At 40.4% G+C, this 16,885-nt stretch overlaps 1 long non-coding RNA gene across 1 annotated transcript; it reads right to left on the bottom strand.

Moving 5' to 3' along the window:
• Window positions 1–5,342: 5,342 nt before the first annotated feature.
• LOC145792380 (uncharacterized) lies at window positions 5,343–8,722 on the bottom strand. Its single transcript, XR_014331775.1, has 6 exons — window positions 8,217–8,722; window positions 7,944–8,111; window positions 6,333–6,386; window positions 6,058–6,161; window positions 5,651–5,742; window positions 5,343–5,561 (listed from the first exon to the last, which is right to left on the bottom strand). It is a non-coding gene; the product is annotated as an uncharacterized LOC145792380 (long non-coding RNA).
• Window positions 8,723–16,885: the final 8,163 nt, after the last annotated feature.

The raw sequence follows: 16,885 nt of genomic DNA, 5'->3' as shown, positions 1-16,885 counted from the left end.
CGAGTCTTGGATAGGCGGGATCAAGTTTTGCGAGGCAAGACCATCCCTTTGGTCAAAGTTTTGTGGAAACACCACGGAATGGAGGAAGCCACTTGGGAACGTGAATTGGAAGTCCGCGAGAAATATCCGGACATGTTTGTTGATTTGTAATCTTATAATTAGATTCTGTTATATTGTTGAACTTAAGAGCTTTACATATGTCTTAAGTTGTAAAACATTGAGTATGTTTTGGTAAATGGGTGTATCTTGAAACTTGTTTCATTATAGAAAGATTAGTGTAACATTGTATATGTTGATTACATTGTTGGATGTGGTATATATATCATGCAGTTGAATATGATATGGAAATTGTTAACATTGAAAGGAATAATGCATAATAGTGGTGCAGGTTGAAATATATGTTGTTTTATATATATTGTGGGATGCCTCTTGATAAAGAGATAAAGTGACCAGTATTGGGTCAAGTTGTTTATTATTGTTATATACTATCTTTGGGTATTGAGAAAAAAAAAACCTGTTTTCAAATTTGTGCCTAATTTCGGGGACGAAATTCTTTGAAGGAGGGGAGGTTATAGCGACCCCGGTCTTTTCCCATTTAATTATTGTATCCGGACTGTTCCGTAGATTCTGTCATTGTATAATGGTTGTTGTTGTTATTCCTTATTTTCTCATTTGGAATTATAGGATGTGTTGGGCAGGTTTGTTTCAGGTTGGTTGGGTTTAGAAACCAAGAGTTGCTGTCCAGGTTTTTGGTTCTTCGCTCGAGCGAGGAGTTGTTCGCTCGAGCGAGAGGTAGTGTTTGATTTGGACCTGTAGCTGTGCATTCTTGGCTCGAGCGAGCTTTTCTTCGCTCGAGCGAGTTAGTTCATCCTTCGCTCGAGCTATAGTTCCTTCGCTCGAGCGTGTGTCTGGGTTCAGACCTGAGGGTTTGAGTTCTTCGCTCGACCGAGCTTTCTTTCGCTCGAGCGAGCATTTGAGTTGTTGGCTCGAGCAAGGCTTCCTTGGCTCGAGCGTAGTTTCTCTGTGTATGGTCGCTCGAGCGACCAAGTCTTCGCTCGAGCGAGCCTGTCCAGTTTATATACACAGCAGCGGGATTTGATCAGTCTTTTTCATTTTCTTTTGATTCCAAACCCTAGGTCCGACTTCTCTCTCTCCCTACTCACCTTCTTTCTTAGATTTGATCCACTTAGGGTGTGTTTCTACCCTAGATCCTTCAGTAAAAGATAGAGTGAGGCAAGGGCTACCATTTAATCTGAGCATTTGGCGATTTGGAGCACTTTGGTATTTGGGCACTCATCTCTTTCTTCACCTTTTGGGTTGTTTTCTTTGAGGTAGGGATTTCCTACTCCATCTTATAGGTTTTGTTCTAAGTTTTGGTAATTTGATATGTTGGGAATACTTGGGTAAATTTTGGGAAAAACCCTAGTTGTATTATTGAATTAATTTGTATAAGTAATTCATGAAATTGGGAAAAGAGGGTTAAATTCACGGAATTGGGGAATTTATTGATTAAATGGCATAATTGGGTAATTGGTATCATTTGTCCATTGAATTGTTGACATGGTTATTTTCAGTTTAGAAATAACTGTTTTGGGCTATCGGTGGAGGATAGTCGTGATTGTTGTAGACAGTGCATGTGAATTAGGAATAACTGAAACTAATCACATTGGTTAAGTCATTACTTTTGACTGTGGCATTGATACAGATAATACGTGTATTGATTGAGCATTGCATTTGCATACATTGTTTGTGTGTGGGAGGAGATAGGGGATGTACTCCACGGTTTAGGGGAAGATAGGGGATGGACCTCTAAACCGGATTTTGTTTGGGAGGAGATAGGGGATGGACTCCATTAGCATCACTTTTATGTGTGCTTATTTATATAGAAGTGTTTTATTGATACAGCACTAAAATGTGTATCAATCTGGAAGTATGAAGTGTTTGATTTGAGCTTGAGTCTCATTTGTTGTTAATATTGGAAGGATGTGAATATGATATATGTGATTTCACTGTTATAAGTTTGGCCAGGTTCTGAGCCATGTTGATAAAACTGGAAAGTAAAACGTATCTTTGGCAATAATGTCATGAGTCTGTAAAATGAAGTAATTGATTATTTTGGTTAACCATCTGTTGAATGCTATTGCTTTATTCATTGCTTATATGTGGTTTAGTATATTTCTACTGGGCTGTGGCTCACCCTATATGGGAACATCATTTTCAGGTTCAGGTGATAAACTACCTCCAAGGACTTAGCTTGGGAGGGTTTGGCTTCTGGATTGGAGAAGACTACCTTTAGTTAATTGTCTTTAATTATTATTACATGTAAACATTCAAGCCTAGGGTTTTTCTTGTATTGAGTTAGAACTCATATTTTTGTATCCAAGTGTTGGCTTGGAAAGATATAAGCCTGTAGGGCATTTTATTTGATGTTACATGTAATGCTTTATTTAGTAATACTCTGATGAATGAATTAATATATATTGTCTTCTTTAAATAATGCATGTCAATGATATATAATGGGTTAATTTTGAGGGCGTTACATTCAGAATGCTATATTCCAAAGTCAAACCACTCAAAATTTTGCCCTTGTAACAAAGAGGAATCTTGGCATCACACCAGACCAAAATTACACAAAATGAAGCGCGCGAGAGAGAGAGAGAGAGAGAGAGAGAGACATACCGCCGGTGAAAGAGGAGCAACATCGGTGGTGAAGGAGGAGCGAGCGGTGCAAACACAGACGAAAGCTAGTGATGGAGATTAGAGAGAGGGAGATCGACGTGATGGGAAGGTTTTAGAGACAGAGAGAGATACCGAGAGAGAGATAAGAGAGAGACGGTGAGGGAGAGGCTGTGTGTGTATGTGTGAGGGTGTGTTATGTTAAGGTTTGATTTATATATATATATAGGGGTATAATAATAATTTTAGTTCAGAAAAACAGGGACGAGGACAGGGATGGGGATAGGGATGGGGATGGGGACGGGGACGGGCTAGGGCCGGGGTTGGGGAACGTATCACAGTTCTTGGCCTGAACATTATCGGAAATGCATTTTTGAATACCATCTCTAATCCGTTGGGGGTATTTTTTAGGAAAAAACCGTCCTAATCGGGATTGGGGGGGGGGGGGTTGGGTTTCCGTCGGGCTAGGTTCAAATTACCATTCCTAGTAAAAGAAAAAAAAAAGAGATAATAAAGATGCATTTCTGTGTGTAATTTGCAAACCTATTACATCTCACTTGCAACATTTGGCATCTCAATCAATAACCCCATTGAATTGAATGGTAATTCATATCAAAAGTCATGTTTAGCAACTCCATTCTCTTCTTTTTCACAGTTCATTTCAGCAATTCATCAAACATCAAAATTGGTTATATATATATATATATATATATATATGTGTGTATTTAATCAAAGCAGACAATTTATTCATTTAATAAACATGTTTAAATTTTTAACTCATGTCCCATCCTATAATCTTAAATAGCAATTCCAACCACCCTAGCACTGAACAAAGTGGGAATCATCAACATCCCAGAAGATTAGTAATGATTAATTAGAAATAAAAGAATAATAATAATGCTGTGTGTATCAATTAGTGTATTAATAGATGATGTGATACAATTTTAGAGGTTTTAGGTATTTGTAATTTATAATAGATATGGTCAGTAATAATATCATAAGGTATGTTAGTATATTAACTAGTCTATCAATTAATGTATGTAATATCACCAAAAAAATAATTCTTGATGACACAAAAACCAATATAGTGAGATAAATTAATAATACTTTTTGGGCAAAGACAAAGGCCAAGTGCACTGGAGAATACACTTTGAATCCAATACCAAGCAACGATCATGAATGAAATCTATGCGGATTCACACTGTTTTTTTCTTTTCTTTTCTTTTCTTTCCTTTCCTTTTTGTCAAAGCTAGAGAATGTCATATTTAAAGATTGGAGAAAACACAGCTCAGTGAAGCTCTCCAAAATTAATTACAAATTGATGGAAAATGTTATTATTTATTATTTTAATGTTTGTAAAGTTAGTTATTAATTTGTAAAAAAAATTTCAAACTTACACTGAGATGTAATTTCCCCTTTGAAGATCTCAAACTAGTGTGGTAGCGGTAGTACAATCTGACTGAGCAAATATGTTAACTCACCTAAGAATAATTTCAGTAGTTGAAGTAAAAATAAAGTGTACATATATATATATATATATATATATATATATTTATCTATATATTTCAATATTATCTTTTATTTTATCTAACTATCCATACAAGTTGTTTGAAGAGCATCATAATACTCTCCAAATGTAACTATTTGGAAGAATTTTGTTAAAATAACTATTGTAATAATATATTAGAGGGCGTCCAATTTAATAAAAGTAGATAATAATTAATAAGCCCTTTTTAAAAATTCTGTTAGAGATGCTCTAAGACATCTTTGGTGCACCTTATTGAGACCGATTATAATTTTATAACATAAAAATAACTAAACAACTTTTATAAGAGTTATTGGCTAGTTAAAATCTTTATTATTGTTTCCATCTAATATATATATATATATATAAAACTTTATTTCATCTTTGTGGTCTCTAACAGTGGGGGAGGGATCTTGATGTACCTTGTGATGCCTGGAAGCTTAAAATTTGAACTGTTCATTTTGTAAGATTCATTAAGCATATCATATATAAAAAATAAAAAGGTTAATCAAATATTTATAGCCACATGAACAATCACATTTATTTTTCACTACAAAAAAAGTGATTTTTTGCGACGGTAAAATGCTGTCGCAAATACTCAAGACGCCGTCTCAAAAGGTTTTTTGCGACAGTAAGTGGCCTTTTGCGACGGCAAGTGGGGGGTCGCAACAGAGGGGGTTGCAAAAGGGCTTTAGCGACGGTATGACGCCGTCGCCTTTGGTTTGCGACGGCAAAGAAGCCTTTTTGCGACGGAAAAATGCCGTCTCCATTAACGCGTGAAAATCTGACTTTTTTTTAGACGGCACTGTTTTGCCGTCGCTAAAAGGGGTATTTGCGACGGCACAAGTACTGTCGCTAAAGGATTATTTGAGACAGCACTTGGTGCCGTCGCTAAAGTACTATTGGCGACGGCAAATTGCACCGTCGCTAAAAGTCCTCATTTTCAACCAAATGCCCTATCTTTTGCGACAGCGTTACTGTCGTCGCAAAAAACCCCTATTTGAGATGGTGAATGGGCTGCCGTCTCAAAAAAAAAATTAAAAATATGAAAATAACCTGTATTAAATAAAAAATAACTATAAAAAAACCAACAATTACATAATAATATAAAAAGTTTAGTATATAAATAAAAATTCATCCATAATTAAAATATTCTTCCATTCATAACAATACATCAGTAAAATTATCCCAATACATAATGTTGCATAATACATACATAATGTTGTTCACAAATATAAACAACGTAAATCAAAAACAAAAGTTTTCGTCATGTTTCTTCTGTGGGTTACAAAAATAAAAGTTAGTCATAATCTTTACACGCCTGCATTCCATAAGAAACAAACTGCTACTCCGAAAATATCTGAAAATAACAAAATAAAAATAATTAATGACAATATAATTGTGTTAATATTTTAATTACAGAAAAATATAAAAAAATAAGTACTCTACCTTCAAATGCCAAGTAAAGCAACCATCATACCGTCAGTTCTATTAATGACACAAGTCTCTTCATAACTAACATTGGATGACATGTACTCTACCTTCAAATGCCAAGTAAAGCACCAGGGATTTATTCAATATGCACGTAATGTGGGCACATCGTTCAATAATGATAAACACGAGTAGGTGAATTTGTAAAAAAGTACAGGTGATTTTTGTCAAATTTATCAAATCCTGAATAAAAGAAAATGAGAACCAAATTTCCATAATGAATAAAAGTTTGATATGGCTAGCATTTATGGAAATCATTACCCCCATTGATAAAAAGAAAGCAGTTATGATGCACCATCACATGTTCTAAATGGTGGAGGAGCATATACAAACAATATTTTAGAGCACAAATATTGGTATCTCACTCCGTAGTGGAAAGAGCTGACTGCAATACATCTTCAAGGTACTTCTCAGCAGCAGCATACTGCCTTTTCTTGTCCTCAATTGCTAGTGCCGCCAAAGCTTTATCCTGCACAAATACAATGATAATTTATGGCATGACAACATTATGACCCAATGCCCACCATAAATAATTGGGACAACCAAATTCAAATAACGAGAAAGATCACCTTCACATTTCTCTTTATTTGTATAAGCAACAACATCAACACAAGCAACATGAAAATTATTTTGTTCTTACCTTAGTTGCAGGCACAGTTGATGCGGTGGAACCTTCACTAGATGAGCCCTTATTCTGACATTGTTCAAGCACAAAATGAAAAATCAGTACCAAGCAAATAGTAAGTATTGTTACAACTCAAAAAATATGAGTTCAACTAACACAGATAAATAAAACAAGACTAACGAGCAACACAAATAAACAAGGGCTAATGATGACTAGTGAGCATTCTGAACCAGGGGATCATATTTCTCTTTGAAAAAAATTGAATACCACGAATACAATAAAAAAGAATGCAATTCTACAGATCGAAATGATATGGATCAGTCATGGCATCACTATTATCTCAAAACACAAGGGATTTCTTTTCAAAATGAAAGCAAATTAAATAAAATGGCTACTTACCATTGGCAGGTCCAATTAATTTATAGCCCTAGAGCACAACCCATATTCACATGAGGATTGGTGATTAATGAGGTTAGATACATAGCTTTGTGAAATAATTCTAGCGCTAGCTACTTGAGAGAACTGAGTTGGTTAAGTTCAGGAAGAATAGATCACATTAATAATTACCCAAAGAGCACATTTCTTCTCTTAAAAGCCTCTTTCTAATACACACTTCCTCGAGCTTCATCATTTCACCGCGTGTAGGTTCTAGTTGTTCATTCCATTAGCTACATGAACAACCACACATGGAATAATGTAGTATCTCCAAGAAGCAAAACTCAACTAGGCAATAGAAGCCTTGACAGATCATGAAGCTGACAGCCTTTTGCAATCTCTAAAACCAAAATTTCTGGAATTTCCTTTTAACAGGATTCTTTGGATCTCCTTCAATAGTAAAGACAGATTGACCAAAGCCAATCCCAAAATGGTATGGTCATCGCACTGATATCTAGGGGTGAAATCAGTTCGGTTCGGTCAGCTTTTGCATGTTTTTTGGATAGAACCGGTAGGGTCAGCTTTTTACACCGACCAAACCGAACAGACCGACACAAACAAGTGAACCGCACAGGACCGGCAAGTACCTTTTCGGTCTGGTTCAGTGCGGTTTACCGGTTTTGGCATTTGTTCCAAATATATATATATATATATAAGTAATGAATAACGAATATAACTTTTATTATTTATATCAATCTATCAGAAAATAAATCTTGGACAACCATTAAAAACATAAAAGAATTTAAAATAAAATAAAATACACCATAGCAGTTTCATAGAAACAATGGAGAGCAGAGTAGATTAGTTACTATTTGGATTTATTAGTTTCTATCAAGAAAGTGAAATCTTTTGGTTGAAATTTTAATTTGTACAGAGTAGAAAAACAACTTAAGAAAACTCCATAGCAGTTCATAGCAACAATCCAAAATTAAACATACACAATATTGCACTTTAACCTTCTACGTGGAATGCAGAAAAGTAATCAGAACAAAACATCTCTGTTATTGGCTATTGATAAGGCAAAAAATAATATCACAATCCCAATTTTCACCCCCAAAGAGCAGTAAAATAAAACATAAATAAAAAAGAGAGTCAAAAATTTATTTATCATATTCTCAGATTAAGAAACCTTAGTCTATTAACTGATTTTGTAAAAAAAAAAATAAAAAAAAATCACTTAGTTCAAATTACCTTAGATCATATGAGATGTTATTCAAGGAGACCAACGCCGAAGAGGAGATCGACACTGAAGAGTTGAGACGCCGGAGAGTGATTCACGCCACTGTCTTCTTTATGCCGGAGGCTGATTCACGCCGAAAGTGAGAGATTGAGGATCAATCGATTAAGAGAACACAAGGTCTTGAAATCGATTGTGATTGCGTGACAGATTGAGATCGAAATCAAGAGACAAAAGATGAAAGAAGATTGAGATAGAGAGATTGAAATGAGAGAGAGAGAGCATACTAACTGAGGTCACGTGAGAGAGAGGGGTCGTACTACGCCGTCGCCGCACCACCGCTAGCCGTCGTCGCTCGTCGACAGAGAGATCATCATCGGTGAACAATCGAAATCTCTGTGATTGGGAACTCGAAATCTCTGTGATCGTCGGTGACCACGAACTCTAAATCGTCTCTGAGATTGGGAACTTGAAGTCTCTGTGATTGTGAGGGAGAATGTGTTAGGGATTTGGGGATGAAATTTTTGGGGTTTTGATCGACCGCCAATTTGGGCGAAAGGAGGGAGTTGAAAATTCATTACCTTTTGCGACAGTATAGAATAACGGTCGCAACTGATAAAATCCAACTATTAAAACGATGCCGTTTTAATAAGGTTCTTTTGCGATAGTCAATTGCCGTCACAAATGCCCACTATTTGCGACGGTAATTTCCACCCGTCTCAAAAGAATTTTTTTTGGCGACGGCACACAATGCGTCGCAAATACTTCCATGTTTAAGGCACTTTTTCTTGTCTGCTTATTAGCGACGGGGCGATTACCGTCGCAGATACATTTATTTGAGACGGCTTTGAATGCCGTCACAAAAGCCGACTTTTTGCGACGGTATACACGCCGTCGCAAAAAATTCTGTGTTTTAAAGTCACTTTTCTTGTAGTGTTTAAAAAATAAATGACAGATGTGATTTAATAGACTATTATCTTTCTTTTTTCTTCAAACAATTAAGACTTGATCATGTATATTGATTAACTTAATTTTTTGTATGAGTATTTGCTCACAAAGTTTTACAAGTTGAACAATCTAAATTATCAAAGTAAGCCCAAAATAAACTCATCACAGTCCTCATAGTAGCTTAATTTGCCTTACCAACTTTTAGAAAGTGTTACCAAATTTTAACAGGCAATAAATTTTAGTAAGACTTCTTTCTTTCTTTCTCGTAATAAAGCCCACAATTACATTTTGATTTGAATTTTCGTAAAAAAAATAATAATAATAACATTTGCACGGTTGAAAAATGTTTTTAAATATAGCAAGTTGACGATATTCATTTCCAAAATTTGACTTTAATTAAGTATTTTTTAGTATTGCACAATACTCTAAACTGCAAAAAAACTTATGAATCTAAATAAAATAAAATAAAATAAAAAAATTGGAACAAACTTAATTATATGTGATGATGCAATAGTTCCAACGGAGGATGGGTGGGATTGATCCACACTTCCAACGGGTCTGCTGACCTCGGTGTTCCCCAGACAAGCCTGCAAAATGGTCCGGATGAGGAGGGGATCCCCCGACGAACTCTCCGACGATCAAGTTAGGTTAGGGAAAATTGATTATAAATAGAAAGAAGAGAGGGATGAGGAACTTAACCTTTAATGTATCTCGAAAGCTTCCTTATATCATCTGCTCATTATTTCCTTGTCCATTCCAGACTGTCTTGTTGGCTGAAAGTCTATAGTCTAGTTTACAGCGTTCATGGTGAGTCTTCTCCCTCCAACGCAAAAGGTTTGCTGCATTTAATGATGCGAGGACCTCATTAAATGGTTGATGTGTGGATGTAATAACTTTACAGGATCTTTATCTGCTTACGTGGCTAATTTCTTGCCTGCGTTTACGTGTTGTTGGTCCTGGTCCAACATTACCCAGACCATAGACTAGGCCTTGAGTCACGGGCTGGGCCTTCTTGGGTGCCTATTATGTTGTTAGTCCTAGTCCAGTATTACTTAGACCGTGGGCTGGGCTCTCTTGGGTGCCCATCAGTATCAGTAGTCTCCCATTCCCAAGTGCAGCTTTAGTCCAATGAAGGAAATAAAGAAGGTGCTGGGAGTCCCGAAGGGCTGGGAAGAGGGCAGGGGTAGGGCGGGAGGGTGGTGTAGTAGTGAGAAAAGGTCGACCGATCGCCAAGATGGCCAACCTCGAAAGTGGCCGAGCGTGAGACAAGACCGTCGAGCTGGCCGACCGAGAAAGATGGTGGTCAGGCTGGCCGACCGTGAAGGCTGCCGAGTGTGAGAGATGACCGTTGGGTTGGTCGATCGTGAAGGCGGTCGAGCATGAAAGATGACAGTCGGGCTAGCTAACCGTGAAGGCAGCCGAGTGCAAAAGATGATTGTTGGGTTGGCCAACCATGAAGGCGGTCGAGCGTGAAAGATGACAGTTAGGCTGGCCGACCGTGAAGGCTGCAGTAATCGCATTGATGGTGCACGAGGCTCAAGAGGTAGGCAAGCACGTGGTGATGTAAAGTGGAATAGACGGGAGAGAGGAATGAGAATTACTGGGAAAATGGAGGGATCGTGGTCATATACATGGAGAAATCGAGGCCGTTAGTGATGGATGTCGAATCGACTATAGAAGGTGAAGGGGTTGATAAGGGGAGAGGCGGGGATTTTAAACTATTGTGGGATTTTCAAATTGGCGAAATTTAACCATGACCCTTGAAACACAGGCATACCCTAGGCATTCAGACTTGTGCGCTTTTCTTACCTGATTGCGAAAAATCAGCACATTCTAGATTTTAGCTCTTACATCTCGGTGGATTCATCCCTCTTTCATATTGCAAATTTCCTAGCCCTTGTAACCGAAGTGATATACAGAGACGTGAAGGAGATGGCACAAGACAAAGTGCCTACCATGGCGTCGGACGCGTTAAGAGAGGATGATGGAGTGGCTCTGGCGGAACAGTATAGAGCGGAGAGGCTTGGGAAAAGGGGCATGGAGTGGCCAGTGCAACCTCTACCGTCGATGATGATCTCGGCAACCCAGCCGATTAGCCAAGTGGCGCCTGACCACTGGCATACCAAGGCGGACAAATCCACGCTAACGGTAAAGGATCTGAAGGAGTTATGTAGCAAATACCAGATTCAGGCCGATGTACAGTTGAGATTGCCCATGGCGAAGGAAAGAGTGTCAGATGCACGGCTGATGGAATTCACACTATATGAAGAAATGCTGCGTGGGGTTCTGAGGTTCCCCCTCCCATAGCTAGTGGTTGACATGCTGAATCGCCTGGAGATGCCCCCAAGACAACTAATGCCGAACTTGTGGAAGATTTTATTTGCCTGCGCAATCGCATGGCCAAGGGCAACTAGAGGAGAGGAAATGACGGTGGACAAATTTTTCTCCCGCTACAAGGCTTCAGGGCAACAAGAGAGTTGGGTGACCCTGCAAGCCATAACGGGAAGGGGATTGGTGGCGGGACTACTCTCGCTGGTGAAAGGTTGGCGGCCAAAGTGGTTTTTGTGTCGGCTAGTGGCGGAAAGGGAGTGCGCACAATTTGGAAGGTCCCCACCAAGTCGTTGGAGCCAAAGTTAGATGTTGCGGCGGAGATGAGGGTTAAACAGGTGAAAGAGTGGTAGGAGAAAGAAGGGCTAAAATGGGACGACCTTGTCCAGCCCTCAGCCCTGTTTGCCTTGAATTTAAAGCCTCAGCCGACTGAGGAAGATCCTGCTCCAGAGGATGTAGAGGCAAGGAGGAAGGCATAGGAGGCAGAAGACATACGAGTGTTTGCCATGGCAGACAAGTACAAGGAGAAAAAGTTAGGCCCAACGCCAAAGCTGGTAGCAAAGAGGTCTGTCTGATCACGACCCAAACCCTTGGAAGACAAGGACTTAGTAACATTTGTGCTTCTACGAGCGTCAGTGGATCCATTGAGGGAGAGGAGTAAGAAGGAGATAGAGTTGGTGTTGAAGAAGAAGAAGAAGCAAGGGGTGGTGGCGGAGGGGAGTGAAGAAGGACCGTTGCGAAAAAGCCAAAGAGGGGGCAGTGGAAGTGCCCCCCGAATTAGAGGGAGGAGAGGCTAGAGTTGGGGCAGAGGTGGAGGGAGGTTTGGCTGAGCCCCCAGTTTCCCAAGTGATAGGCGGAGTGGACAAGCAAAAAGGATCGCCAAAGGCCGACCAATCTACTGATCTGCTCTGCAAGGACGTGCCCTCAAGAGAAAAGCCGCCCAGGCAGGAGTTGGGGTGGTTGGGGACCGCCACTTATCATTTGTGCACTGTGGTTGGCCCCTCGGTTGGTCACGGGGGTGAGGCCAGGGCTACTGCAAACTGCGTGCTAGGGGCCATTGAGGATGCGGCCGTGCGAGGGTGTCACAGTTCACAAAAGCAGACCTCATGAGAGGGCTCTGCTTTGAGCAGATGGAAGCGGTGACCCTAGCGGCTGCATTACTGGGCAATAGAGTGGGGGTGAGGATGAAAATGGAGCCGCTTAAGGCCTAATTAGAGGAGGCGTGGGCGCAGTTACAAAATATGAGAGTGGAAACAATAGGTTGGAGGAAGGCGACAAGGAGTGCCTGCTCGAAGGGCTTATTGTACGCTCAAAGAGAGAAGAAGATGGAGGTGCTGGCGGTGGTGCAGAGTTACTTTACTGAGTGCGCCATAGTAGGCCAAACTGAGGTCGCCGCCGAACTGTCAGTCGCCAAGGCGGAGCTTGAAGTGACACGTCGTGAGGTGGCGTCGCTAGAGTTTGAATTGGCGAGTGAACAAAAGAAGGCTAACGAAGCCTAGGAAGCTTGTGCCACCGCTAAAGAGAGGTTGGAGGAGGCCCTAATAAATAACAAAGAGCTGTGTGATCTGGCCTTAAAGGACAAGGAAGAGGCAGATACACGAATGGCTGAATTGGAGAAGCCACTGGTTGCCGCACAAAGGGCTTTAGAGGATGAGAGAGAGAACTCGGCGAATCTGGCCAGGATTTTACAAGCAGAGAGAGCGACCTACCCAGATATATAGGTCACAGCTGTGAAGCAGTATAAGTAGACCCCAGAGTTACAAATAGATATTGATGCTTCTGTGGCCACAAGTCTAGCTAAGGAGGTGGGGAAGGGGAAGTTGGGCCTTCGAACGTAGCGGTGGCGGAGTTGATAGAAGGGCAGACCAAAGGGGAGATAATACAAAACTTCCAAGAGTCTGACTACTACAAGTATGAACTGAGCATGTATTGGGACAGTGGTTGGACAAGCTTTAAGTACAGGGCGCATGAGCTGTTCCCAGACATGGACTTTAACCTTGTGAAGCCAGGAGAGAAGGATATTGTCCAAACCCCACTGGATGAGGGGTAGAGGAGGAAGACTTGGCATCCAGCATAGGGGATGGAGGAGAAGGAGACTGAAGACTTGGCCTGAGCTAGTGTGGATTCCTTTGTGTTGTTGTTTTGTTGTTTTTTTTTTTGGTCTTTGTATAAAGGTTTAGGTTGTGTTAATAAAAAGTTGTACAGTATTAATGAAATAATAAAACTTGGCTTTTGTTATGAATTGTCTCTTTGTTGGTTTTGCTTTTGAATTTGCCTGTCACAAATTGTTTTTGATGTTGAGTTGAATGTAGATTTTTGAGTTGCATGTCACACATACATATGTAGCTATATAAAAAGTGGAAATATGTTATATTGGACTTGGTCTGGCTGAGCTTGAGGCTTATTCTTGGTTGAGCGCTTCAGGCTTGGTCTGGCTGAGGCTTGTGACATTCAGTCTAGCTGAGCTCTTCAGGCTTAGGCTGGCTCAGGTTTATGGTGTTCGGTTTGTCTAAGGCTAATATAACTCAGTCTTGCTGAGTTCTTCAGGCTCAGTCTGGTTGAGGCTTATATAACTCAGTCTGGTTTAGCTCTTCAGGCTCAGTTTGGCTGAGGCATATGGTGCTCAGTCTGGCTAGGGCTTATGTAACTCAATCTGGTTGAGCTCTTCAGGCTCAGTCTGGCTGAGGCTTATGGTGCTCAGTTTGGTTGAGGCTTATGTAACTCAGTCTGGCTGAGTTCTTCAAACTTAGTCTGGCTGAGGCTTATGGTGTTTAGTCTGACTGAGGCTTATGAAAGTCAGTCTAGCTAAGGCTTATGGTATTCAGTCTGGTTGAGGGTTATGAAACTCTTTCTGGCTGAGCTCTTCAAGCTCAGACTGGCTGAGGCTTATGGTGCTCAGTCTGGCTGAGGCTTATGTAACTTAGTCTAGTTGAGCTCTTCAGGCTCATTCTGGTTAAGGCTTATGATGCTCAGTCTGGCTGAGGCTTATATAACTCAGTCTGATTGAGCTCTTCAGGCTCAGTCTGGCTGAGGATTATTGTGCTCAGTCTGGCTGAGGCTTGTTCTTCAAGAAGAGGGGTACAAAACCAAAAAATACAGATGGAAAATGTTTGTCATTAAAGCATAGTCCTACAATCATAGATTTACACATCGTATGGAAAAAGCAAAATGCACAAGTGTTCTGAATAGCAAAGTGAACCATACAACAGGTTAAACCATACAAAAAGCAGCAGAAGCCATTTTATTGAAAATATCGCTTTAAGTGCTCTGCATTCCATGGATGAAGGAGGTCTCTGCCGTCATGTCTTGGAGACGATAAGTGCCTGAACGGGGTTTGGCTGTGACGATGTAAGGTCCTTCCCACTTAGCTGCTAGCTTGCCCTTGGTTGGGTTTTTGGTAGTAATAGTGGCTTCGCGTAAGACTAGGTTGCCTATTGCGAATTCTTGGGATCTGACTCTACGGTTATAATGTGTTCTCATTCTCTGTTGATATGATGCCAGCCTGACAGCAGTTGACTCTCGGAGCTCTTTGATTAGGTTCAGGTCAGCCCGTCGCAGCTCTTCGTTTAGTTCTGGGTTCGGATGTACCACCTAGGGGGTCGGCAGACCGATTTCCACTAGGATGATCGCCTCGACATCGTATGTTAGGCGAAAAGGGGTCTCTAGTGGGGGTGCGAGCTGTCATTCGATAGGCCCAAAGTACGTTCGGTGATTCCTTAGCCCAAAGTCTTTTGGAGGCTTCCAATTTAGTCTTGATAATCTTCAAAAGGGAGTGATTGGTGACTTCGACTTGCCCATTAGCTTGGAGATGGCCTGGAGAGGAAAAACATGGTCTGATGCAGAACTCTTCGCAGAATTTCCTGAATTTGGCATTGTCGAATTGTTTTCCATTATCTGAGACGATGGCCTGGGGGATTCCGAATCGGCACACGATTGATTGTCAGATAAACGTGGTTTTGTTTCGTTCAATGATTGTAGTAAGAGGTTCGGCTTCCATCCATAGGGTGATGTAATCAACAGCAACCACAACAAACTTGACTTGGTCCCTGCCAGTGGATAAGAGACCGATTAAGTCGATGCCCCACTTGGCAAAGGGGTAGGGACTGTTGAGTGTGATCAATTCCGTTGGCAGTGTATGAGGGATGTTGGCAAAGCACTGGCATTTATCACACTAAAGCACAAAGTCACTGGCATCTTGATTGATCATGGGCCAGAAGTAGCCTATGCGGAGAATTTTACGGGCAAAAGACCGTCTGCCTGAATTGTTTCTGTGACGCCCCGAATCTAAACTATTGGTTGCAGTCAAGGGAGAGTCACTAATGAGTCCTATGGTCAATAACTAAGTAAGATCCCAGATCGCCGGATGAGTCAAATTAGCCTCCCTTCTAAGTCCGGCTTTCTTAGGCAGCGCACTACCCTTTGGCAGATCTTACCAGGTATTGACACAAGGTCTCATAAGCAACGATAAGGTGTATACAAATATATAGATCATAAGTACATAACAACCATGAATACTCTTAATTTCAAAAGCTTGTTCCATTACATTACATCCCAAAAGAAAATTTAATCTTCACATGAGTCTTACAAAATATCAAAAGGAATTTCTAACTTTCCTAAGATAGCCAAAAGTCTTCTAAGGTTTCAGGCTCGTCGTCTCCAGTTATGAGTTCCGCTTCGTCACCTAGCATGATTGAATGCCCAGTAAACACACACACACCCTACCCCTTTTTCCCAGTCTAATACACAATCACAATTATAGCATCAAGTAATAAAGGATAATACTCAATTAAATAAATAAAGGGTTAAGTTAGATTGTTAGCAACTAGAAATCCCCCAAAGAGATTTTATCCTCCCAATCACAAGAATCGGACGCGGATTATTTGGTATGCCCCCTCTTTTGCTGCTTTGTTGCAGACCTAACCTCAGATGCCTACCAACGGTTATGTACCGTGTAGCGCCAACCGCAGGGCCTCAAAAGAGACGGTAAAATAGAGCCTTGCCCGAAATCCCTCCTTACACCAAACCACCTAGGGTCCGAACACAACCGCTCCGTTCAAGGGTTTCGAAAACCACTTGCGCAAGACTTTAACTTTCAAATAGGGAACGCTTCCCAACAATCCAAATATCACATATTCTCATCCTTTCATTACTCAAGTGCTCGAAAACCCAATACCCTCCCTATTAGGTTTCCCGCTGAACTAAATGTTTTAAAACAAGGTTAGTTCAACTTATAAGACAATAATATCGATATAAGCATGCATTCTTAAGATGAGAAAGGTAAATAACATAATCACAACACATATAGTATCATGCCAAGATATGATCATAAGCTAATAAGCAATCTCATGAACTCAAGGGTATAAAACATCCATACATAACAAAATTTCTAGATTTAGTATCGCATAAAGATTAAAATGAAAGGCCTATTTTAGATCCTTCACCGGACTTGGTCTTCCTATGGTTCGTATAGAATTTGATCTAGTTTCTAGAACACTTTTCGGAAATGGGATCGCTCTTCCAGATTTTAAGTTATTTAGAAAATATTCCAGCGCTGTCCAGAATCTGTCCAGATCCGTCGACCGTTACGAAAATTTGATTTTCTTGCAAACCGCTTGATGTTTTTCGATGAAACCAATTTTAGTTGAAATCTAACATCTTAAGGAAGGTTTTGACATAAAAT

This window comes from Camellia sinensis, chromosome 6, assembly GCF_055761805.1.
Source record: "Camellia sinensis isolate YWXY chromosome 6, ASM5576180v1, whole genome shotgun sequence".
Lineage (NCBI taxonomy): Eukaryota > Viridiplantae > Streptophyta > Magnoliopsida > Ericales > Theaceae > Camellia > Camellia sinensis.
Note: the sequence above shows the minus strand (reverse complement) of the source record. Positions and strands in the feature narration are given on the sequence as shown.